Raw genomic sequence first — 25,651 nt, forward strand, 5'->3', positions numbered from 1 at the left:
AAGCTCTCTGATTGACTGCCTACAATTTGAAGGAAAATGTCCCAGCTGCCATTACAGAAGGTCGTTACTCAGTCCCCACGTTCTGAGAAAAAAGATGAATGAGCTGTAAGGGAGGGCATCAACTCATCCAAAGGGGCCAGACTCAGTGACTAAAAAACAAAAAAACTAATTTTGCTGTAGCCCCCAGGATGGGGTTGAGAGCAAAAGCATGGCCTCCAAGGTTCCTATACCCATCCAGTGGTGCACGAACACAGGACAAGAGTCTCAGGGTCCTAGTTTTTACTGAAAAAAAAACAAAGGTTAAAGTGATGTTATAGTTTGGTGAAAATGTGAGTTTGAATGTAACATTTTAAACAAAATAAAATACACTGAAATTCATCAGTTATAGTTAATTTATGTAACTATACCTCCTAACCCCACCATGTACAGTGTTCATCTCAGATATTGTATTGATGTTATCAATAATGTTATAGAATATGTCATGAGTGATGTAACATGTGAGGTCATATCGAGGGCATGGCAAGGGCATAAATTATAGTTACTTGAAATAACTATAACTGTTGAAATTTCAGTGCTTTTTAATTTGAGTTCTTATGGTTAAACTGACATTTTCACTTCAATCTTAGCTTTTTCAGTCAAAATGTCTATGGTCTTTTTTTAGCATAAAGTAATATTTTATCACCATATGTAACTAAGCCATCCCCCATATTGCGGGCGAGTTTTAACTGCGCACAGCATGGATGGGCCACAGAGCATGGCCTGTGACTAGGCTCTGCACCCAGACCCCCGTGGGCAGCGAAACCAAGTACCCATGTCCTGAAATGACGGCTGCAACATTTCTTCTCATGTTATGGCCAGCCAATCATAGCGCAAACCTCTGTAAGAGCTAGCCATGTATGGGAAAAAATCCCCGTGGTTAATCAGATCACTCTAATATTTGAAGTTGCGGGCCAGGGGATTTCTCAAAAAGTAATGAACTTATTTACACCAAATCACAAAACAATATGGCTACAGATCTAGCTTTCTGATAAATTTGGTGTAATTCTGCTCAATAATTTGAGCTGTAGCACTGTTCAAAAATCCCAATGGAAATTGCATGGGGAAATTATGGTATTGGGAGCCCCCATTTTCTCGGAACCCTGATGACAAATCAACTTTAAAGAAAGGAGCTGAGGTTTTTTCTTTTGGAAAATTTCCTGATGATCTGTCAAATAGCGCCAAGGTTATTAGCAAAACAAAAAAACGCTTTTCCAATGGCAGCTAGTTCCAAACTTTAAGTACACAGTGGTGACGCACCAAGTATAATATATATACCTCTGGTCATTTGTTGGTGTCATTGTTGCAAAACCAGATTCTGAATAACAGTATTCATCATCTTCACCAGACCTGGTTTGCTCATATCTATATTGCCTCTGACCCACAATTTTAGTTTTATTATCTTACTCATGAACAATGGGCAACTCATTATGGGCTCTTTATATGGGAATTTCCGTAAACTGACAAGTGGCTATTGCCATGAATAAATCTATCATTCAGGATGTAATGCATAAAATGCCTCTTGGAGGCAGATTATGATGGTATACATCCATTGGTTCTCAAACAAATGTGATATTGGAGTCATTTGGAGTAAACAGAAATTCAGAACACAGCTGCCTCAACAATGTGGCCTGATTTGTGTATATGAAGTGGTGGAAAACAGCTCCTATTCAATCTCCGCATCACATTCTGTTGTTTATGATGTAGACAAACACAAAGAGGCAGTTGACTGGACCATATACCTTTTTTAATCAGAAGGTAGGGAGGAGGAATAGGTGTCAAGTCTGTTCCCCAGGGTAGTATTATTTATCATAAGTGGACTAAGACACTTGTAACTGCGTTACACACCGTAATATAGATAACCCTCATAAACGCTATGTTTGAGGTGATGCGGTTTATCTTGATTCTCCGCCCCACATAGACGTTATTGCATTTATCATTGGGTCATCTATTGTGATGCATGCCAGCCTCAAGCCTGAGGTCAACTCTGGAGTAGCGCAGTAGTGTCCAGAGAAAAGGTGACGCCACATAGGAAGGTTAATGTTAAAAGACACACCTACACCCAAAATCACTTTATTCTAGAGCGGATGTGGTCTGTTATTAAAAATACCATATGGGTATACAGTTGGATCAAGTTACTGGGTCCTTGTATATCACTTAGAAACAAACTGTCAACATGTTTCTGCTCCCTTTGGCCCAGCCGGGTCTGTGGAGCATTCGTCAGGACAAAGACAAATTAAAAATATATACTCACACCCTTTTTGTGTGGTATGTCAGTGGTTCTTGTTGTACTCACTGTAGTTTTTTACTGGAGGTTCTGTTAAACCTCATTAGTATGTAGTTGTATGTCTTCGGGGGAACGGACACATGGGTCCCAAGTCAAGTCAAGTTAAGTCAGAGAATTTATATAGCGCACTACATACCCAGAGGGTCTCAAGGCGCTTAGAAAGGGGGGGAGGATTACTTGTCAAATATCCACGTTTTAAGTTGCTTTCTGAATGCTAGGTGGTTCTGGGTAAGGCGAAGGTAAGCGGGGAGTGAGTTCCATGTTTTAGCAGCCAGGTAAGAGAAGGATCTGCCTCTTATGGTGGTCTTGTTGATGCGAGGTACAGTGGCGAGGGCTTGGCTGGAAGAACGTAGTTGGCGGGAGGGGGTGTAGAAGGACAGTCGTGAGTTGAGGCATTCTGGTCCGATGTCGTAGAGTGATTTGTGTGCGTGGGTTAGCAGTCGGAAAGTGATCCTCTTATTGACGGGTAGCCAGTGGAGGTCTTTAAGGTGACCAGAGATGTGTTCGTTGCGCGGGATGTCTAAAATGATTCTGGCTGAGGCGTTTTGGATTCGTTGGAGTTTCTTCTGGAGTTTAGCGGTAGTGCCTGCGTAGAGGGTGTTTCCGTAGTCCAGTCGGCTCGTGACCAGAGCATGGGTGACTGTTTTCCTTGTTTCGGTGGGGATCCAGCGAAATGTTTTTCTGAGCATGCGAAGAATGTTGAAGCAGGAAGAGGATACGGCGCTGACTTGTCTGTTCATTGAGAGTGAAGAATCCAGGATGACGCCTAGGTTCCGTGCGTGGTCTGTCGGGATGGGTGCTTTTCCGAGGGCTTCCGGCCACCAGGAGTCGTCCCATGCAGAGGGGGATGTACCTAAGATGAGGACTTCAGTTTTGTCTGAGTTCAGTTTCAGACGGCTTTGTTTCATCCATTCGGCAACTTCTTTCATTCCTTCGTGTAGGTTAGTTTTGGCGGTGCTGGGGTCATTGGTGAGAGAAAGGATTAGTTGAGTGTCATCCGCGTAAGAGATGATGTTGAGGTTGTGTTGGCGGGCAATGGCCGCGAGGGGGCTCATGTATACGTTGAAGAGGGTGGGGCTGAGTGAGGATCCTTGTGGTACGCCACAGATGACTTCAGTGGCCTCGGATTTGAATGGTGGAAGGCGGACTCTCTGGGTTCTTCCGGTGAGGAACGAGGTGATCCATTCAAGTGCTTTTCCTTGGATTCCGATGTTATTGAGGCGTTGTAAAAGAGTGCTGTGGCAGACTGTGTCGAATGCTGCAGAGAGGTCGAGGAGGATGAGGGCGACTGTGTCTCCATTGTCCAGTAGAGTTCGAATGTCGTCTGTTGCTGCGATGAGGGCGGTCTCAGTGCTGTGTTTTGCTCGGAAGCCGGATTGTGAGGAGTCGAGGGATTTGTTGGCTTCGAGGAAGGCGGCGAGCTGGTTGTTGACAGCTTTCTCGATGACCTTGGCCGGGAATGGAAGGAGCGAGATGGGGCGGTAATTTTTGAGTTCGGTGGGGTCGGCTGTGGGTTTTTTCAGAAGGGCGGTGAGTTCAGCGTGTTACCAGTCTTCCGGGAAGGTGGCGGAGTTGAAGGAGCAGTTGATGACGTCTCGGAGGTGCGGTGCTATGACGGAGTCTGCTTTGTTGAAGATGTGGTGAGGACATGGGTCTGTGGGGGATCCTGAGTGGATGGAATTCATCAGGCGGATGGTGTCCTCAGTGGAGATTGGGTTCCAGTCGTTAAGGGTGTTCACGGGGGGAGAATGTTCAGCAAATGGTAGGGTGGGTTGGTTTCCGGGTTGGTTGTCGAAGCTGTTGTGGATGTCTGCAATCTTGTTGTGGAAGAATGAGGCTAGGGAGTCGCAGAGGGCTTGAGAGGGGGTGATGTCGTTGGAGTTGGCCGAGGGATTGGAAAATTCCTTGACGATGTTGAAAAGTTCCTTGCTGTTGTGGGCGTTGTTGTCAAGTCGATCCTTGAATGCTGTTTTCTTGGCCTTTCGGATTAGTTGGTGGTGAGTGCGGGTGGCGTTTTTGAAGGCGTCCTTGGTGCTAGTGGTTGGGTCTTTTTTCCAGGCCTTTTCAAGGGAGCGGCAGAGTTTCTTGGACTTCTTAAGATCATCGTTGAACCATGAGGCCTTTTTGCTGCCAGGTTTGCTTTGACGTTTGCCGCAGTGGAAGGCGTATTCCGCGTCTGGTGCTGGCGCTGCCCCCGGATGTCATTTGGAGTAAACAGAAATTCAGAACACAGCTGCCTCAACAATGTGGCCTGATTTGTGTATATGAAGTGGTGGAAAACAGCTCCTATTCAATCTCCGCATCACATTCTGTCTGAGTTGTTTATGATGTAGACAAATACAAAGAGGCAGTTGACTGGACGATATACCTTGCATGTCTTTAACTTATTAACTCCATTACTTATTTATTTCATTACAGACCGGGAAACCCCTATGATCCAAAAGATTTACCCTAATATCCAATCATTACTTATTGGAGGTATATGGAGTATCAAAATGTGAATCTAATGATGGTCTCACAGATTATCATCATCCACAGTTGTCATAGAATGTCAACTATACCTGCTTGAGCATCTCAGTGAAAGGTTTGGGTATCATATGAGACACTTCAGGTACTCTGTGTGATTCATCCTCATTGTGAATATCTACAATTGCTCGTTAATGTTAACTTTATCAAAAATTCATTCTAATGTAGTCATAAATTTAAAACGCTGCAACCATTTATGATGAGAAAAGGGCTGACTCTGTTCTGAGAACTCACTCATTCGATTTTTAGGTAGAAAAGATTATGCAGTGTCTCTGTAGAGTCACCATTTAAAGGGAAAGTCTTGTCCACTACTGCTTGAACCATCACACTACTAAGCTAGGCATACTATATGTAGGCAGAACTAATCAACAGAAACACAATGAATGTTAATTGAGAGTAATTTAATGATAAGGCACTTACATTTTTTCAACTGCTAGGCCATGCAATCCTGTTTTGCAAAATAGCTCAATTTCACTCCTTTTTTCTAAAAGTTACTCTTAACAATGGAGCAGTTCTGCCTACCAGCTGAATTTTATGCCACCCATACGCAACAACTTGCCACCCAACTGAAGAAATTTTATTAACGATGATTTTGCGGCCGGCACTCTATCCCCCTCTACAGCACAAGCACTAATAACCTCATTGCCGAAGCCCGGGAGAGACAGCACTAAGCTGTCCGCATACCGCCGACTTTCCTTGTTAAATACTGAGTATAAAGATTTTGAGTAAAATACTAGCCAACCGTATACAGCCCCTTTTAGCGAAATTAGTACATATAGATCATTGTGGATTTGTCCCAGCATGTAGCACATCTTTAAATATATGCAGGATGTACAATAAATTGTTCGCCGGAACCACGTAAATGCCAGCTGCAGGATGTAACACACTCAATATTACCCAAGCATTCAACACATTGGGATTGGACTATATGCTTGCTGCGCTACGGAAATTCTGAATTCCACAAGAATTCACTCGATGGATTCAACTACTATACCACCTTCCAAAAGTGAAGATACGCACAGGATCGCATATTTCAGAACCATACCAAATACAGAGGGGAAAAAGACAGGAATGTCCCCTATCACCTATATTGTTTGTTCTTGTACTTGAACCTTTAGCCCACAAACTAATGGGCATCATCGGCGGGATGGGATATGAATATGATTGGCACTCATCATGCTCTCTCACTTTATGCTGATGACATTATCCTATACACCAGAAGACTACCGAATAATTTGAACACTGTAGCGCAACTCTTTACACAATTCGCGGCGGTTGGCAATAAATTACAAAAAATCATACGCCTTTGGCACAAACACGGAGGAACTAACTGTTCCATTTGGAATCTGTGCAATAACAATGGACAATAATACTGTCAAATATTTAGGGATTCAAATATATAGAACAAAAAGTGATCTTATAGAAGGGAACCTGCTAAAGGCAATAAGCTAACTGAGGGCCCAAATCACTTTTTGGACGTCACTGCCCCTCTCAGTAGGAATGTATGATGATACTACGCGATCAACATGATCTTACAACGCGGATTTTACAACGCAAGTCGTTTCAACGATTTGCGCTGGAGTGCGCTGCACTTTGGAGCAGAACAATTTACTATTCCAACACCAGTCTACGAACAGTAGGGAAGGTGTTGGATAGTTAATCGTACTATTCCTTAGCTTTCAGCAGTGCCCTCCAGCGCAAGTTGTTGAAACGACTTGTGTTGTAAAACCCGTGTTGTAAACATACAGCGGTGTAACAACGGCGTTGTAAAGGTCGTTTCCCCTCAGTAGCGGGAAGACTGGTAATATCAAAAATGGTAATGCTCCCGCATTTACTCTACTTCTTTACGAACCTTCTAGTGATATTCCCTAAAATAATATTTACAACATTGAACACACTGTTGACCAGTTTAATATGGGGCACGGGCCGCAGACATCTCAGCTTAGTGAAACTGCAACTTCCATCAGATGTCGGGGGATGGGAGCCCCAGGTTTTTTTATGCATATTGTCTATTAATGAAACTGCAGTGGCTCTCATATTGGTTGGCAGGCTGCAATCTGCAGGAAATTGCATACTTGAAGCGGATGATAGCACAGGGTGTTCTGCGTAGACTGCTTTGCCCAGGTAGTACAATTCCATCTACCGCAAGTATGCCACTCAAAACCGCCCTTGCATTCTAGAAGTGAGCAGTAAAATATACTAACACTGGCCCAGCTTAAGCCGCCAACATACCACTATTAGGAATCCCCACTAATCTGGGAACACTCACCACCTGCAATTTGGAACTGTGGGTGCAAGTGTCAGGATCCGTCCACCCCCTCGCCAGAAGGGTGGATCGAGCAGAAGGTGCAAGCTAAAAAACCCTTGTTGGAAAACTTCATTGAGATTCCTAGTAACAGCGCTGCGGAGGTCCGCCATCTTGGGAGTGCGGAAGTCATTCCGTTTCCTGCGTGGTGGTTTACTTTGCAGTTGATTCGAGAGTGTCTGCATATCGCGCACGCGCGCAATTCGCGCTGCGCACTTCAACTGAGGAAAATACCGGAGACGCGTGCTTACCTCACGCTCTCTTCAGAGAAAGTTCTTTTGACCAGAGTTTTTGTGTACAAGGTGGCTGAACTGAAACCTTAAGGAAAGTAACAAGTTACGCTTTGTATTATAGAAAAAGACTTTTCCTAATTCGCCTTTTTCCCTTCAGTATTGTCAAAGCTGGAAGAATCCCGTCGTCGGAGTTCAGGAGAGAAGTTGTGTGGAGGAGTCAGAGCTGGGGAAAAACTTCAGTCAAGAGAAGTTCCCTCAAAGACCTTCAAGTAAGAGTATTATTCTTGAGTTATCTGAGAGAAGTCTCAAGGCAATGAACTAAAGACGCTTTTGGACTCACTTTGGCAAAGAAGCTGATGAGCGTTGCGTCAAGAGCCTTACTGAGACATCTTGAGGAGAAAGACTTTGATTAAGAACGTGAATCTTCAAAACGTGTCCAGAGAGCTAAAACATGTGATGAAAGACTACTCCCTGTGGAGTTTCCGAAATAGTCTCAGAGTTGAAAGACTGTACATTCAGAGTTATAAACTTGAGTTTCACAGATCACAGAGTGTATTCGAAGCATTGTTCTAGTCACGAAAATTCCAAAGACCAGAGTTTATTCTTCCAGTGAACCAGTAGTAATTCTCCAGACATCACTTATAGAGAGTGGCTATCTTCCTAGTTTGCTTAGGTAAGACATTGAGGGCATAATAATAATAATAAAACAGAGTAACTAAAATATGTTAAGTAGAGAGGGCTAAAGAATTGTCTTTTCCTTTGCAGCGAGTCCAACCTGAGGGCTATCGAAGCAAACCTGACGAGGAAGAAGTCTCTCTTGTTTTGTCTGTCCACTTCCCCTTTCCCTTGCTGGTGAGGACTGAAGACTGTATATCTAAGCGGTCTTGGGTCTTGGCTAGAAGGGGACTGAGGAATTAGCGTCTGTTCCTGAGGGGGCCGAACCAGTGTATCCTTTACGGTTCTGACAGATTGAAGTGCCTGCCTCTATTGAGGAATCAGGTCCCCTCCCGGACAGAATGACGGAAGGCTTCGATTTAAAAACCTTGAGTGAAGTTCTAGGAAGTATGCAGGTGCAGTTAAATAGTGCCTTAGAGGAGAATAAATCTTTAAGAGAGGAAGTTAAAAGATCTAGTTTAGAAACCATGCAAATTCGTCAGAGGTTAGAAGGTCTAGCAACGACAGGGCCGTTACCTAGAACCGCTACACCACAGCAGTCATCCCCGTCGGGGGTTTCGACTCAAGTAATTCACTCTATTTCCCCAGTCATTCCTTTGGCAGCCCCAGAGAGGTATGGGGGGGATCCGATGAAGGCCCAAATTTTTCTGACGCAGTGTTCCCTACACTTTTTGTGTCGTCCGGTAATATTCACAGACGATCAGGCTAAGGTAGCATTCATATTGTCTTATCTGACGGGAGATGCGGCTGCTTGGTCAATGTCATTGGTCACCAAAAAAGATCCGATCCTAACCAATTACGAAAACTTCAAGGTGGAGTTTGCTCGAATTTTCAATCGACGATCTTGTGCTCAATCCACTGATAATGAGCTGTTGGACCTTAAGCAAAAAAATCGAGATTTGGTGGGATATTTGGCTAACTTTAATAAGTTGGTAGTGGAAACTAATTGGCCAGAGGAGAAAAGAGCGGCAATTTTTTACAGAGGCCTTCGAGACGAGTTGAAAGATGCTCTTGCTCAAATACCACAGCGTCCCACAGAGGTTTCCGCTCTCATAGACTTGGTGTTACAATTGGATCACAGATTAAATGAGCGGAAACATGAAAAAAGGAAGGACTTTCGACCCATACCTCCTCGATTCGATCGAATGAGAAGTGATTCTCAAAAGAGTTCTGAGACAACGTCCGTAGAAGAGCCCATGCAAATTGGATCCGTTCGAGGTCCGTTGTCAAAGGAAGAAAAGGAGAGACGGAGGAACTCCCTGTTGTGTATTTATTGTGGAGGTTCTGGGCATTTTGTCAGAGAGTGTCCGAAAAGATTAAAGACATCGCAGCCAGTAAAAGATCGGCTTCGCCCGTAGAGAGAGTTGCACGGGTCGAAGCGTCAGAAAAGTCAACTCCAGAATCTCAGCATATTATGAATACCCTCCAGTCGGCTGCTCCACATTTAATCGCGACCTTTGTGGTGAAATTTCGAGATCAAGAAATCAAAGAGGTGTCTGTCATGATCGACTCAGGAGCAACAGGCAATTTTTGTGATTTAAAGTATGCCAGACGGCATGGCATTCAGTTTGTGAAGAAGGTTACTCCAGAGCCTGTGCGAGCAGTGGATGGCACCAACTTGTCCTCGGGGCCTATCACTCATGAAACAGAGCTACTTCGATTAACAGGTTTACAAGGGCATTCAGAGTATATCACCTTTAACTTGATTGACGCACCACAGTTCCAGTTGATATTGGGACTTCCTTGGCTAACAGAACACAATCCAAGAATCGATTGGAGTCGAAGAGCAATTGAAATGACTTCACCTTATTGTGTCGAACATTGCTTTGGTAAGGAGAAGGTTCCAGAAGAGGAGTCACAGGTCAAGATTTTAGCTTCTGTTCATCCGGCCCAAATCTGTGCAGTGGAAGTTAAGTCAATTCCAGCTGAGTATCAAGACTTAGCAACGGTGTTCGATAAAAAGAAAGCAGAAACCCTTCCTCCGCATCGACCCTACGATTGCAAGATTGACATCGAGCCTGGAGCAATTTTGCCCTGCAGTCGAATCTATGCGCTCACAGAGACGGAGAATCGTTTCCTGAAGGAATATCTAGACAAATACTTGGCCAATGGATTTATTCGACCCTCGCAGTCCCCGGTCTCCTCGCCTCTTTTTTTTATTCCGAAACGGGATGGAGATCTGCGGGCTTGTATTGATTACCGAGCCTTAAATCAAGTAACTGTCAAGAATCGATACCCGCTCCCCTTAATCTCAGTGCTGTTGGACCAGGTCAAGAATGCTAAAGTCTATACCAAGTTGGACCTTAGGGGAGCATACCATCTCATTAGAGTGGCTTCAGGAGATGAGTGGAAGACAGCGTTTCGGACTCGATATGGATTATTCGAATATCAGGTGATGCCATATGGCCTTTGTAATGCTCCTGCTGCCTTCCAACATTTCGTTAATGACGTGTTGGGGGAGTTTTTGGATCGAGTGGCAGTGGTTTACATTGATGATATTTTGATCTTCTCCAACAGTATGGAAGAGCACATTCCTCATGTAAGAGCAATCTTGAGTAAGTTATTGGAGAATCACCTTTACGTCAAGCTGGAAAAGTGTGCCTTCCATGTCACCAGAGTAGAGTTTTTGGGTTTTGTGTTATCCCCTGAAGGAGTGAGCATGGATGTCACGAAAATCAAAGCAGTCCAGGACTGGCCCTCTCCCAAGTCGGTAAAAGAAGTGCAGAGTTTCTTGGGATTCTCGAACTTTTACAGGAGATTTATCTCAGATTTTTCACAGAAGGTGACCCCCATTACTCGACTCTTAAAAAAGGGAGTCCAGTTTGAATGGAAGGAAGAAGCAGAGGAGGCTTTTCAATTTCTGAAGAATTCATTTACTCAAGCTCCCATACTGTTGCATCCACGAACCGAAGACCCCTTTTATGTAGAAGCAGATGCTTCTGATCTTGCCATTGGAGGAATTTTGTCACAGCGGCATCCTGATACTGGTCAGTTACATCCGGTGGCGTATTACTCTCGCAAGCTCAATCCTCCTGAGTGTAATTATTCAATCGCTGACAAGAAGCTTTTGGCTGTAAAGAGTGCCTTTGTGGAATGGCGCCATTATTTGATAGGAGCGAGACATAAAGTAACTGTTTTTACGGATCACAGAAATTTACAGTTCCTCAAGTCAGCACGAACCTTAACCGCCAGACAATTACGATGGTCATTGTTTTTTGCGGATTTTGATTTCGTCATTACCTTTCGCCCTGGAAAGAGTAATGCCAAGGCGGATGCGTTGTCAAGGATAGATTCAACCACCTCAGAGAAAACTGGAAGAGAGGAACAGAGCATCATTCCGGAGGAAAAGATTGTTATGGTAACCACGGCAAGTGATCTGCGGGACAAGGTGCAGGAAAGTATGTCCATTCAAGAAATGCAAGATTGGTCTCAGGAAAAGCAGGGTCGAGAAATCAGAGATGGGTTGCCATATCAGGATCAACGTTTGTTTCTACCGACATCAGAGCTCCGAGAAAAGGCGTTAGAATCTTGTCATGATCATCTATTGGCAGGACATAAAGGAATTCTCAAGACCACCGATTTGGTGGAGAGGAACTTTTGGTGGCCTGACATGAGACCGCAGATCCGGCAATATGTAACTTCTTGTGAGAGGTGTTTGCGAGGAAAAGCTGATAGGAGATCACCTCAGGGGAAGTTAAGACCACTACCGGTGCCACCTCACCCCTGGCATACGGTGTCAATGGATTTGATAGTGGAACTACCCTCTAGTTTAGGCTACACCGTAGTTTTAGTGTTTGTCGATGTATTCTCTAAAATGGCACATTTTATCCCTTTGAAGAAGGTTCCAAATGCACCCGCTTTGGCACAGCTTTTTTCCCAACATGTTGTGCGGTTGCATGGAATTCCCAAGGTCCTGGTTTCGGATAGGGGAACTCAGTTTTTTTCGCATTTCTGGAAGGCCTTTACCCACAGATTAGGAATAGACACTCGGTTTTCTACAAGCTACCATCCAGAAACAGATGGCCAAACGGAAAGAGTGAATCAGGAACTGGAGCAGTACTTGCGACTATACCTATTGGATCAAAAGATGGAATGGTCTGAGATGGTGTGGGCAGCAGAGTTTGCTTATAATAACTCTGTTCACTCTTCCACTGGTTATTCGCCTTTCTACATAAATTATGGTAGACACCCTACTTTGATTGTAGAAAAAGAAGAGAGTTCAGTCCCTGCAGTGGATGATATAGTCTCTAGAGTGCAGAGGTCCCTTGCCCAAGTTAAAGAAAACCTGTCCAAGGCCAAGGAATCTTATAAAAAACATGCAGATAAAGGGAGGAGAGAAGATCCGGTTTTTTGCCCAGGAGAAAAGGTGTGGTTGTCCACAAAAAATTTGAGGTTAAAAGCTAATCGAAAATTCCAACCCCGTTTTTTAGGGCCCTTTACAGTGGAGAAAATGTTAGGACCTGTAACGGTTAGGCTACACCTGCCCTCTTCTCTGAAAATTCACCCCACCTTTCATGTCTCTTTAATTAAGAAAAGTCCAGAGCATTTGAGAGTAGGCTTAACTCCTAAGTCAGTGCAGGTAGATGGTGAGGAAGAGTTTGAAGTACACAAAATCCTAGACTCAAGGTTCAGAAGAGGCACACTATACTATCTGGTTGACTGGAAGAATTTTGGTCCAGAGGAAAGATCTTGGGAACCAAGTGACAATATCCATGCCCCCAGGTTGCTCAGAGACTTCCATAAACTTCATCCTTCTAAACCCCGGCTGGGGAGAGCATCCTTGGTGGGAGGTACTGTCAGGATCCGTCCACCCCCTCGCCAGAAGGGTGGATCGAGCAGAAGGTGCAAGCTAAAAAACCCTTGTTGGAAAACTTCATTGAGATTCCTAGTAACAGCGCTGCGGAGGTCCGCCATCTTGGGAGTGCGGAAGTCATTCCGTTTCCTGCGTGGTGGTTTACTTTGCAGTTGATTCGAGAGTGTCTGCATATCGCGCACGCGCGCAATTCGCGCTGCGCACTTCAACTGAGGAAAATACCGGAGACGCGTGCTTACCTCACGCTCTCTTCAGAGAAAGTTCTTTTGACCAGAGTTTTTGTGTACAAGGCGGCTGAACTGAAACCTTAAGGAAAGTAACAAGTTACGCTTTGTATTATAGAAAAAGACTTTTCCTAATTCGCCTTTTTCCCTTCAGTATTGTCAAAGCTGGAAGAATCCCGTCGTCGGAGTTCAGGAGAGAAGTTGTGTGGAGGAGTCAGAGCTGGGGAAAAACTTCAGTCAAGAGAAGTTTCCTCAAAGACCTTCAAGTAAGAGTATTATTCTTGAGTTATCTGAGAGAAGTCTCAAGGCAATGAACTAAAGACGCTTTTGGACTCACTTTGGCAAAGAAGCTGATGAGCGTTGCGTCAAGAGCCTTACTGAGACATCTTGAGGAGAAAGACTTTGATTAAGAACGTGAATCTTCAAAACGTGTCCAGAGAGCTAAAACATGTGATGAAAGACTACTCCCTGTGGAGTTTCTGAAATAGTCTCAGAGTTGAAAGACTGTACATTCAGAGTTATAAACTTGAGTTTCACAGATCACAGAGTGTATTCGAAGCATTGTTCTAGTCACGAAAATTCCAAAGACCAGAGTTTATTCTTCCAGTGAACCAGTAGTAATTCTCCAGACATCACTTATAGAGAGTGGCTATCTTCCTAGTTTGCTTAGGTAAGACATTGAGGGCATAATAATAATAATAAAACAGAGTAACTAAAATATGTTAAGTAGAGAGGGCTAAAGAATTGTCTTTTCCTTTGCAGCGAGTCCAACCTGAGGGCTATCGAAGCAAACCTGACGAGGAAGAAGTCTCTCTTGTTTTGTCTGTCGACTTCCCCTTTCCCTTGCTGGTGAGGACTGAAGACTGTATATCTAAGCGGTCTTGGGTCTTGGCTAGAAGGGGACTGAGGAATTAGCGTCTGTTCCTGAGGGGGCCGAACCAGTGTATCCTTTACTGTTCTGACAGCAAGCCGGCATTAACACGGTGGGGGACCTCTTTGAAGAAAAAATGCTACTTACAAACACAGATTTCACGAACAAACGGGGGGTCACGGAAACACTATTTTTGACACATGAACGACAGGTGCGCTACATTAAAAACAATGGGAACCCCACGGAACTGAACCGAATACACACGAGTTGGTTCATCTGATGCACCTTATGGGGACAGGTAGCCACCTTATTCGCTGGTTCTATCGTGGGATATGCACTCACCAACCATCCCCACTGTCTGCAACACATACTGAATCGGAACAGGACATTGACAGACTGCTATCAGACAAAGAGTGGCAATGATACTAGAATACCCAAAACGAGTATCCCGGTACACACATTTTAAACGTGTACAGTATATGATAACCCAGAGAGCGTACTTAACTCTGCATAAAATACATGCCATCTTCCCTAACATTATGCCGTCTTGCCCAAGGTGTCCCAAACAGGACGCAGATCTCATACACATGGTTTGGCCTTGCCCTGGACTGGGGAGATATTGGGGAGGAATAACTGAAGCCTTAAAGGAGGATGTTTGAGACATGGGTTAGCACACAGTAGAAACAAGTATATTGGGATTATATTGAGAATAAAAATAACAAAAAGTACAAGCCAAATTTGCTGATTTGGCCCTCCTACTTACTAAACGAGGTGTCACAAGGAGGTGGAGATCACCCGTGGCCCCAACAATACTCAGTTGGAAAGGGGAGGTTGTAAAATGGGGACTGGTGGAAAGTGTAGCCATCTGTAGAGAAGAAAACAGAGGACTAATACAGGAACCTGTTGCTATAAGATGGGACCTCTTGTTGGAATCTTTTAAATCTGCTGACATATTCACTCCATGACACTCTATCAGCTCCAGACACACTCACACTCAACAGACTCTTTTTCATGCAGCAGTATCCACTCTTGGTGATGAGAGATGATGCTAGCCACACTCAGGAACCCCCCAGGTTCCCATTCACTACCAGCCTAGTGAGAAACTCCGGAGTGACATTCACTCAAAATATAAGTATATATAATTTTTTGAACTCTAGTACCCACCCAACTAAACAGGCACGCAACATTCAGCCTCCGCAACCCAGACCCTAGTCCTCACTCTTCATAATTAGGCTTTCTTTACCACAAAAAAGGCCCATCAGCAGGGGATGGGGGTGAGTAGTTTAAAAAAAGTTGCCAACTGGTTCTACTATCATGCAGGAGAATAGTGCTATTTATGGATTAGCAGGCAGAAAGATACAGCGCATTAAGACCCAGGCGGAATAGCCAGGTCCCAAACAATAAGCGATTGTAAACACGGCGAAAGGTCGAAATGTGATGTAACTGAAAATAATTTGTATCGCTACTATGTGTATAAATGTGATCCTGCTACACAGAAATCTTATTTTTTTTCTATGTGCTGTAAATGGAAAAAACAAATTAAATCTTTTTTTTTTAAAAACCAATGGAGCAGTTCAGAGGCTCGCTAGTCCAAATCTCTACTCAAGGAAAGCCAATGCATTTTTCTTGGTTATAACTTCTTTTTGCTTTAGCTTAGGCATTAAACTTTTATGAATAAAAATTGTGACAAACAAAATACTTATAGATGTATAGAGACTTCCATACTAGCGCGATGATTGTAAAACGTCTCTAATAAAAGAACTTATTGTTTGAGCAAACAAATTCACAAGAAATGAATGAATAAGTCAATCAATATTTCTTGTAAACCATAAACAGTGCTAAATGCCAATCTAAACTAAAGGAAAGAGACCAACCAACGATTAACAAAATATACTCAGAATGGAAGTGGAGTCAAACACATCATGAGGTTAAAAATTCCAGAGTATGGCTGCAGTCTATCAAATTAATCCAGGTTAAAGTGCCACATTTTCATTTTTTCCTACAAATAGCAAGTGATGGAGCTAAACGCAACTCCAGGGGATAGTAGATTCTAGTATTTGGACTCCACAAGGTAAAGAGCGCCCACCAATTCTTGTTTAACGGATCAGTGGGATAGTGAGGAGCATCTCACACAAAGCTCTTATGTCTTTGTGGGGGGTGTACTTTTGGTCCCTCTCTCTTTACTGCTTTATAAGAGAAGTTTATGACTTTTTATAGTATTTTCTTGGACTGGAAGGCAATACACGTTCCCAAGATGAGGGTAAAACAGTTGATGCCGGAGGATTCACAACAAGAGTCGCACAGTCTGGCATTGAAAATGTAGGCATACCCAAAGGGAGTTGCCAGATTCCAGTCTGGGGGTGATCATGGCACTGATCACTGCTTTGCTGCTGGGAGCTTAAAGAACTCAATGATTTTTCTGAACGTTTTCAGAAGCACAAAACAGAGGAATGTGTCAGCTGTAATCTGTGAGTTCAAAAAGATATGATCAAAATGAATCGTCAAATTTCCTACTATTTAGAAAGAAACAGGAGGCTACCCTAAATCAGAAGGCCTTCAAGATTGAGACGAGATATAATCAGAGGCACCAAAAATTAAGTTCTCTGTCTTGTTAGAGTTGACCTGAAGGCAACTTCATTGCTTCCATTTGGAAACTGCTCATACAATCTTCTAAGAGCTGTTGAGAGTGTTGTTTGCTCCAATATTTACAGTATCAGTAGAGTATCCCCTGCGGTTGATAGTATCAAAAAAGCCATAAGATGGTACAATCTGCCCCAAAGGAGCTAACACCACATTCAAAAGTGTGGTGGATAAGGAAGACCCCAGAGAGGCACCTCGCTCTAGCGGGTAAGAAGTAGATTAAAACTGACCCAGCATAACTGCTAAAAATGTTCTGAATGAAAGGAGTAAAGTCATTTGAGATCAGATCTAAAAAAATCCTTTAAAGGCATTCCAGCACAGGCATATGAGACAGGGTATCAAACACTGTTGAGAGGTCCAATAACACCAGTGCAGCCAGGCTTCGCATGTCCACAACTGTGCGTAGGTATACAGACAATGGAAAGAAAGCAATTACAGTGCCATAGTGTTGCCTAAAACTGATTGGCTGTCACCTAGAAGCTAATGCTCCTCCTAAAAGATTGCCAGCTCTTTATTATTTTTTTAAACAATTTTGGTATGAAGTGGTAGAAGTGATATAGGCCTAAAGGTGACTAAAACAAAGGAATCTGCTAAGGGGCTGTTTTAAAGTGGCACCATGCTTGCTGGTTCCCAGAAAGACGAAATTGTTCCCAGTTCTAAAACATTTTTCAAATAAAAAGTTAGAGTTTTATGATCTTAGGCAAAGCTGAATCAAGCAGACAGTTCGAGGAGCTGGCCATGAAAGAGGCTTTCACATCACGTAAGGAACCAGATCGAAAGTAGCTAGTGTGGACATATTGGAATCACTCGAAGTTTCCAGTTTACAGATCTCTTTGATTTAGAATGAAAAAAGAAGCCAAGTTGTCACACACATTCTGGAAAGAAGAAACCACCGACTGGCAGCTAGAAAAGAAACGAGTTTGCCATATAAAATATTTATCTCGAAGAATTTACAGAGGAGTTCATTCATTCATAATTTCTTTTCGGGGTAAATACCCCCAAAAACATACAAATAGAAAATAACAATAAATAAACATAAACATGTATATTACTTATACAAATCAAGATGTACAATGCAAAATAATCACTTAATTGGCATTAAATTTATTAGCCATTCAAATCAATATTTTAAAGAAGTAAAGACCTATAAAAACTATGTACAAATCGAAGAAATACCATATTTGTCTATTAAAAGTCAGAATTATTGCACAAAAGTATTTGAATACCTCCTAATGTAATAAGTTCTATAGAAAATTATCATAAGATTTGCATTTCATAAGGAATACCCCATCTGCTTCCTCACTAGGCAAACGGCATAAAGATATAGGCTTACAGAGTACATAATACCCAAATTAGTATTTGTCCAGAGTATCCTAAAGCAGTTTGGTATTTTCTAATGCCAAGGCTTAAGCATAGTGGTCTCACCCAGGTTCTTCTTGCACTTTTCTACAATGGACACAGCAGAAGTTCAACATTTTCTACAGAGTCCATACAAGAACTACAGAAGATCTGTGCATCATGTTCGGATTTCCATTTGATAGACAATTTTCCTACCTGCAAGGTTCCTAATCTAAATGTAATATATAAGGTATGAGCATTATAAGATCTTACAACATAGTTTTGATTGCTGGTGTCATTTTAAAGGCTAGGAATGCCACAGTTAGACTTCCAGATGTACCATTACTGTGGTAGAGCTCGTTTATGTGTGCCAGGAAAGCTGATTTAAAGGCTACTCTTGTTCCGCACCTCATTGAAGAGGTTTGATTCATATTTTGTCTACACCTAAAGTCATTGAGATAGATTGTAAATGGCAGAACCAAGAGATGGAATTCGAATTGCCCACATTTAAGACCTCAATTAGGTAATCCTATAAGAATGAAAATCTGGGAGAAGGAGCTACGTGTTGAGCAAGATGGCCGCTTAGGACCTCGGCTCCGCGTTACTAGCCCTCCAGCTCCTTAATCCTGCATCTTATCTTGGCGCCGGAGCCCACCACCCGAAGGAAGAAGTGCCGCTGAGCCTCCGACAGTGATTCCGGCCCGCTACAATATCGGGGGCCGGAGATACGCCGTCCGATAGTTGCGGCCTAAGAAGCGGCTTGGACCGGGGGCTTGCGTGAGTCCAGTGGCCAAAGCAGAGTGAGTAAACAGCGGGGCCGGGAACCGGAAGTCACCGGTCCGGCCCGCTGGACGAGGGCGGGGGAGCGGCACCACGGCGAGAGGGGAAGCGCAGCTACACGCGGGCAGAGGGGACTTGCCTGCAGCATCGGCAGTATCAGTTGTGAACCCCCCCGGACCGTGCTGGAAAAGCTCTGAGTCAGTGAGACTGTGGAGCAGGCGGTGGGGGGCATCGGGGCCTCGAGAGGAAACAGACTGGCCTTGGCCTTCCCCTCCCGCTTGAATATCGGACCAGCTGGATGTGGCTGGCATAAGGGGGTGCGGTGGAGTGTAAGGGGGTTGGCCGCAACATCAGCTGTCCCGCGTGGATGCCCGAGGAGCAACTATAGCTTGAGAGATTCCGTGGGCGCTGCCACACCGTCGGCTGGCTCATCATCCTGCTGCGGGACTCTGGGGTCGTTGTCCAGCTTGTGGGGATTCAATGAGGTGGTTCTTCCATGGTGCGGCCCTCAGACTGTTCATCCATTTATTGGCCACCACCGCTTCAGCCGCTTTGCGATGATGCCGCGCCTGTGAGTGTTGTGACCTCCGATGCCCAGGACTTTCAGAAACGCCGGGGGTGTTGTATGACCGGCTTGGCTCTGGCCTGTACCCTTCACACTGCCCCTCTGGGACCATGGGCCATCCCCCCCCCCCCCGCCACCCCCTGGGGTTCCTTACTCCTCTGGCCCGTCCCGAACTGAGACATCGGACTGAGGTGGGGAAGACAAGTTAATGGATGTGGTTGAATCGGCCCGGGTTCTCGCACGTTCACACTGAATCTGGGGGTGGAAGTGGCCGTTGAGGAGTGTTCCAGTTGGCAGCCAGGCCGTATACCGACAAGAATCTGCCCAGGTCCTTCAGAGGAACTAAACAGGTTCAGTCCAACAAGCTGGACTGCTACACCATGTCTAAAGGCTCGCCTATAGAGACGAAGCGGGCTGTGACTCATCGGGAACGCCGGCGGAGCTGACGCTGCTGGCTGTGATTGCGGCTATCAAAGGAGTCCAGGCATCATTGGGGGGAAAAATTGAATCTCTGGACAGCAAACTGGACACGGTCACGATAGAGGTCAACCTCATCCAGGTGGATCTCACGAAAGCAAGCTAAAAGGTAAAATCGCTGGGTATAAAGACTGCCAGCCTGATAGACGACGAGGCATTGCTCCAGCATGAGGTGCATGATCTCAAGGCCTCACGGGCCCTGACTGACAAGAAGCTCGATGATTTCGACGGGAGAGCCCAACGAAATAATATTCGCATCCTTGGGGTCCTGGAGAAAGAACCCAGCCCCGGACCTGTTCGTCGAGGATATTATCCTGAACCTCCTCAAGCCCAAGGGACTGGGTAACTCTTTCACAATCGAGCAGGCACACAGGGTGCCCGGGGGACGGTCCAGGCCTGGGGCGCCACCTCGCCCGATGATTGCGAGGGTCCTGAATTTCAGGGACAGGGATGTTATATTGCAGGCGGCCAGCTCGGGGGCCCCCTCCTGTACGAGAATGCCACCCTCTCCTTCTTTCTGAACTTTACACAACTTGTCCAGAAGCAGCGTCAAAACTTTCTAACTGTGAAGAAGAAACTGAGAGACAAGGGCCTGCGGTATGCAATGATGTTTCCGGCGAGCTTGAGAGTGGAGGCTGAAGGGAGGACCTGGTTCTTCGACAACCCGGAGGTTGCATCAGACTGGATTGACAGCCATCCCCTGGCCGAATCAGAGGCACACAATTGTGAGGGAGAAGGCGAACAACAGGAGCAGGAGTGAAGAAGGTGGACGTGACTGTGGGACTATTGTTAATTATAAGGTGGTGGGTCTAGGCCCATTAATGTGTCTTATTTGTGGGCGCAGTGATAATGAGAGGCGTGTGGTCTACTCCGAAATTGGGGATTAATGTTTGATGTGGAGCTGGGGTGGGGGGGAGTACGGGACATCTATTCTCCTTGTTACTACCTCTAGTTAGTTTGTAGAGTTAGAGTGTGGGATTAGAGGCATACTGCCAGTAGGGGATGGGCGTATGCTGTGAGCAGGGGTGCAGGGAGAGGGGGAGGGGTTCGGGGTTGGCGGGGCTCCCCGGTGTTCGGGGTCGTGCTGTTTGTGGGTCTGTTTGGTTTGTGTTTTTTGTTTACAACATCAGGGGACAGTGTAGCAAATGTGATGCTTCTATACCAGTTTGATGCCGAATAGTGGGAAGGGATTGGGGATTAACGTGCTTAGTTGGAATGTGAATGGCCTGGGCGATAAAATCAATAGGGGAATGGTCAGTCAGTTTATTAGGAGTCACTCCAGAGACATGGTGCTGCTGTAAGAGACACATTTTATCGGAAATAAGTGCATGGCCCTACTTAGAGGGGCTACAAGTTAGTGGCGCATGCGGGATTCAGGTCTGGGTCAAGGGGGGTTGGTAATTTACTTTCTCCTAAATATTCAAGCCATGTGGTCTGATCAGAGGGGGAGATATGTAGCCATCTCGGGCCAATGGGAGGGGAAGACTGCCACCTTCATTTCCGTCTATGTCCCACCAGGTCTACAAACAGATTCGTATAGGGATCTAGGCGCAATTTTCCTGTCTTTGCCCCTGGGCATTTTGGTAATGGGAGGAGATTTCAATGCGGTGGTTGACGGAGAAATGGACCGCCACCCTGCTAGGGCCCTGCGTCTGGTGCAGAGGTGGCTTCCTGACTATTTGGACACAACGGGGTTGGTGGATAGCTGGCGGGTGCTGAATCATAGTGGCGCACAGTATACGTATGTGTCATCCGCACATCACAGTATGTCTAGGATAGACTACATCTTAGTCCTGGCTGCTCAGGCGTGGGCCGTTCGGGAGGTGCGGCACCTGGGGAGGGGCATCTCTGACCACTCCCCGGTTTGGTTGCAGCTAGAATTCGACCGAGTCTCTGCAGGCAGGATTGCTCCCATCAACCCTTGGCATTTATGGGACCCTACCATTAAGAGGGACATTGTCAAAGCCATGGACAGGTATTTCCAAGACAATCAGGGTATGGTGGACTGGGCGCAGACTTTGTGGGAAGCGTTTAAAGCTATAGTACGGGGCGAGGCCCTATCCCTGATTGTTAAGAAAAAGAGGGAGAGGCAGGCCGAGTTGAAGAAAGCGGAGGAGGCAGTGATAATACTAGAAAGGGAAGTATCCCAGACAGCAACCGCAGAGGGTCTCCACCATCTCAAATGAAGGCAGGATGGGTTTGGTAGAGTGGCTAGGGAAGGGGCCAGAGCGCAGTGCGGCGAGACCTAGAGTAGGGTGTATGAACATGGAGACAAGGCGGGAAAACGGATTGCTTGGCTGGAAAGAGAGAGTGAGCGTCAAGGTTAGTGCCTGAATTGCATTGGGAGGACTCTGAAGTGATTGTAGACCCGCAGACTATTGCCGACAGGTTCACCAACTACTATAGTATGGTGTTTTGTTCAGAAGGAGTGTATTCTGAAGAAGATAGTAAAGGGATGATTAAGGACATCCAAATGCCCCGGCTTTCAGAGGATGACCGTGCATACTTGGACTCCCTGATGAGGTGGTGCATGCCGTCAGGGGGCTTAACTCTGGCAAAGCATCGGAACCAAATGTCATCCCTGTCAAACTCTAGAAACTGAATTCTAATAAACTCACAGCATTCCTCCGCTCTCTGCTTGTGGAGAGTAAGGATAGGGGGGGGCATCCATGTGATCAGCGTATTGCCAATATTGTGTTTAGCCACAAAAACGGATAAGCTCAAAGTGAGTTGCTCATCCTATAGGCTCATCTCACTCTTGAATGTGGAACCGAAGATCCTGGCAAAACTGCTGGCGACGAGATTAGCCAAGGTCATCACCTCTTTAGTGCATCCAGACCAGTCGGGCTTTATGCCGCGTCATAATACGGCCCTTAATTTGCGCCGACTCCACAGGGTCTTGGGCCGGGCGCGAACTATCCAGGAACCAGCAGCGGTGGTATCACTACACGCTACCATGGTTTTTGACAGAGTCGAATGGCCCTATCTTTTTGCGGTGCTGGGGAAGTTCAGCTTTGAGCCGGAATTTATAGACTGGCTGCGCCTTCTCTATTCTGCCCCCTTGGCTCGATTGGTGGTCAATAACCACAAGTCCTCCGACTTCCCCCTGAGCAGAGGGACAAGGCAGGGATGCCCCCTGTCCCCGCTCCTGTTCGCACTGGATCTGGGGCCATTGGCGGCATGGGTCAGACCATCCGCTGGATGCGATGGACTCTCGACTGGGAGGATAACATTTCGCTCTATGCAGATGACATCCTGCTTTATCTCACTAACACGAGATGGTCCTTGAACTGTTTTTTGGATATACTGGCTATTTTTGGGAAGCACTCAGGCTTCGCTATTAATTGGTCCAAGTCGGTACTTTTCATCCTCATGGGAGACACACTGGTCGTCCCCAAGGCTTGCCCTATACAAGTTGCCAAATCAGGCTTCCGGTACCTTGGAATCTATATCACCTTGGATCCCAGGATTCGCTTCGCTAATAACCTGTCCCCCCCTCTGACTCGTTTTAGGGGGGATGTGGTGCATTGGAAGACGCTCCTGCTCTCCCTTTTGGGCAGAGTAGTACTCTTTAAGATGTTGGCCCTGCCCCAGTTCCTGTATGCACTACAGAATGCTATGGACTCAGTTCCAGCATCATATTTCAAAGAAATAGAGTCCTTCCAGAGGCAGTTGCTCTGGGACAGTAAACCCTGTATAGCCGATTCCAAACTCACCCTTCCCTGGTACGACGGGGGCATAGGGCTGCCGGATCTCAAGAAATATCATTGGTCCTCCAATTGGCGGCAGTTATATATGGGGCCCCGAATGACCCAGGCAATGCGATGGATCATTGGCTGAAGCCAGGGCGAGACTATACTAAAGCATTGTATGTGGGACCCCATAGATTCCATCTCACGGGTCCCACGGCGCATGCCGTCCAGGTGTGGCAAGCGGCCAACAGACACCTTAAGTGGGAAGGAAGGCTTACGCTCGCTACGCCATTAAGGAGTGCAAAAAAGTTGGGATGTCTGTGGAAGTCGACAGACTCCGACAAATGGGGCCTCATCGGCATTACTTCTATAAAGGATATCTGGGGAGACGGGACGATTCTGTCCTTTGACTCCCTTAAGCTACAATATCATCTTAGTGACGGAGAATATTTCTGGCACCTTCAGGTACGGCATGAACTACACACACATATCCCCCAGAACATTACACTCCCTGACGCTTCTCCACTAGAAGACAGAGTGCTAGATGGCCACCTTTCTGAGAAAACTATTTCCTTGATATGTAAAAACTCATAAACCATATGGAAGACCCACTAGGTTTCCTTAGAGTGCAGAGGCAGGAGGACGGATTGGAGCTAGATGATGAGGACTGGCAGGATGGAGTGTCTTCCCCGTGGGTGGTTGCAATCCAGATGAGACTTAGACTGGTGCAGCTGGAGATCTTCCAGAGGTCATATATCACAGGGTGCAGATTGGTCCATATGGGCCGCTCAGAGAGGGGGGAATGTAGGAGGGGATGTGGGGAGTTGGGAACGTTTATGAATACTTTAAGGCATTATACGAGACTGCATAGGTTTTTGGGGAGGGTCCACAGCACATTGCGGGCAGTCCTGGGTATGGAATTGCGTATGGAATCCCGTAGATGTATTCTGAATATCTGGGAGCCAACTGACCTCAACGCATATAAAAAGCAATGTGTAACATTGGCGCTCATGATAGCGAAGCGCAATGTGGCCCAATTGTGGGAAGCCATTCAGCCGCCTCGGATGGAGAAATGGATGGAGGACTTGGACTGGTGTATGTTCAGGGAACGATCAGTGTATTGAGCCAGGGGTTGTCTGTGGAAGTGGAGCAAGATCTGGGAGGCCTGGAATACATATAGGGGAGGCATCTGCACCTCCCCCCCAGTGTGTCCCAGTAAAGCTGAGGAGCATGTGTCCCCTTGATCCGTCAACTGAGTTAATTGCAATATATTTTGGCGGTATGGAATGTCATTCACTGATCAGTAACAATTTGAACTATGTCACCTGGTGTTTCTTTGTTGATTTTGTTTAATTAAAAGAAAAAAAAAAATGTAAATCTGGGGTTATCCACATCCTAATCCAAAAAAGTAATGGTCTTAAAGCAGGACTATTTCCTATGCACTTTAATCCTACATCAAGAAATAATGGGACTGTAAATGTACTTTGGGGTAGGCTGAACGTATACCTTATATAGGTATTATCATGCTCCTGGATTTCTGCCCCGTACAATGCAGCACTCTGAACTTTGGCATAATAAATCTCAATAGCTGGAGAAATCGACCTAGGAGTAGGTATTTTGTATCTTTTGAGTTACCCAAAGGCGCCATGTAACAAAGTGGTACAGCTCTTAAATAGGTGTGAAGACCAGCAGGAAGAGTTATCTACTCTAATGCAATCTAATTGAAGCTGTCAATCCTCTGCAGTAGGGAGCCCTTCATCCTGAATTTACCTTTAAAATGTTTATGAGGTTTAAAAAATAATCATTTGGTTTTAGCAATATTCACCTCCAAAATCCTATCATCGCAAAAAGCTGTGACATGGTTTAGCAAATATTGTAGCCTCTTAAGCATTCGAGAGATTTGAAAGGTGTCATCGGCAAACATAAGAGCAGGTACTAAACAGTCATTTAATCTTGGTGAGTCATGAGTGCAATCATTTAAATTCTTTTACACATCATTATATATAGAGGGAGAATATGGATGGAACCAATACACAGCCCTGTCTTACAACCCTCTCAATAGGTAATTGATTTTTTAGCTCCTCATTAGGTATCCACCATACTTGGGCATAGTTTGCTTCATGCAATCTCACAATGACTTATAACAATTCTGAGCTTAGGCTCATTGATCTTAATATTGACCAAATCTT

This window comes from Lissotriton vulgaris, chromosome 10, assembly GCF_964263255.1.
Source record: "Lissotriton vulgaris chromosome 10, aLisVul1.2, whole genome shotgun sequence".
Lineage (NCBI taxonomy): Eukaryota > Metazoa > Chordata > Amphibia > Caudata > Salamandridae > Lissotriton > Lissotriton vulgaris.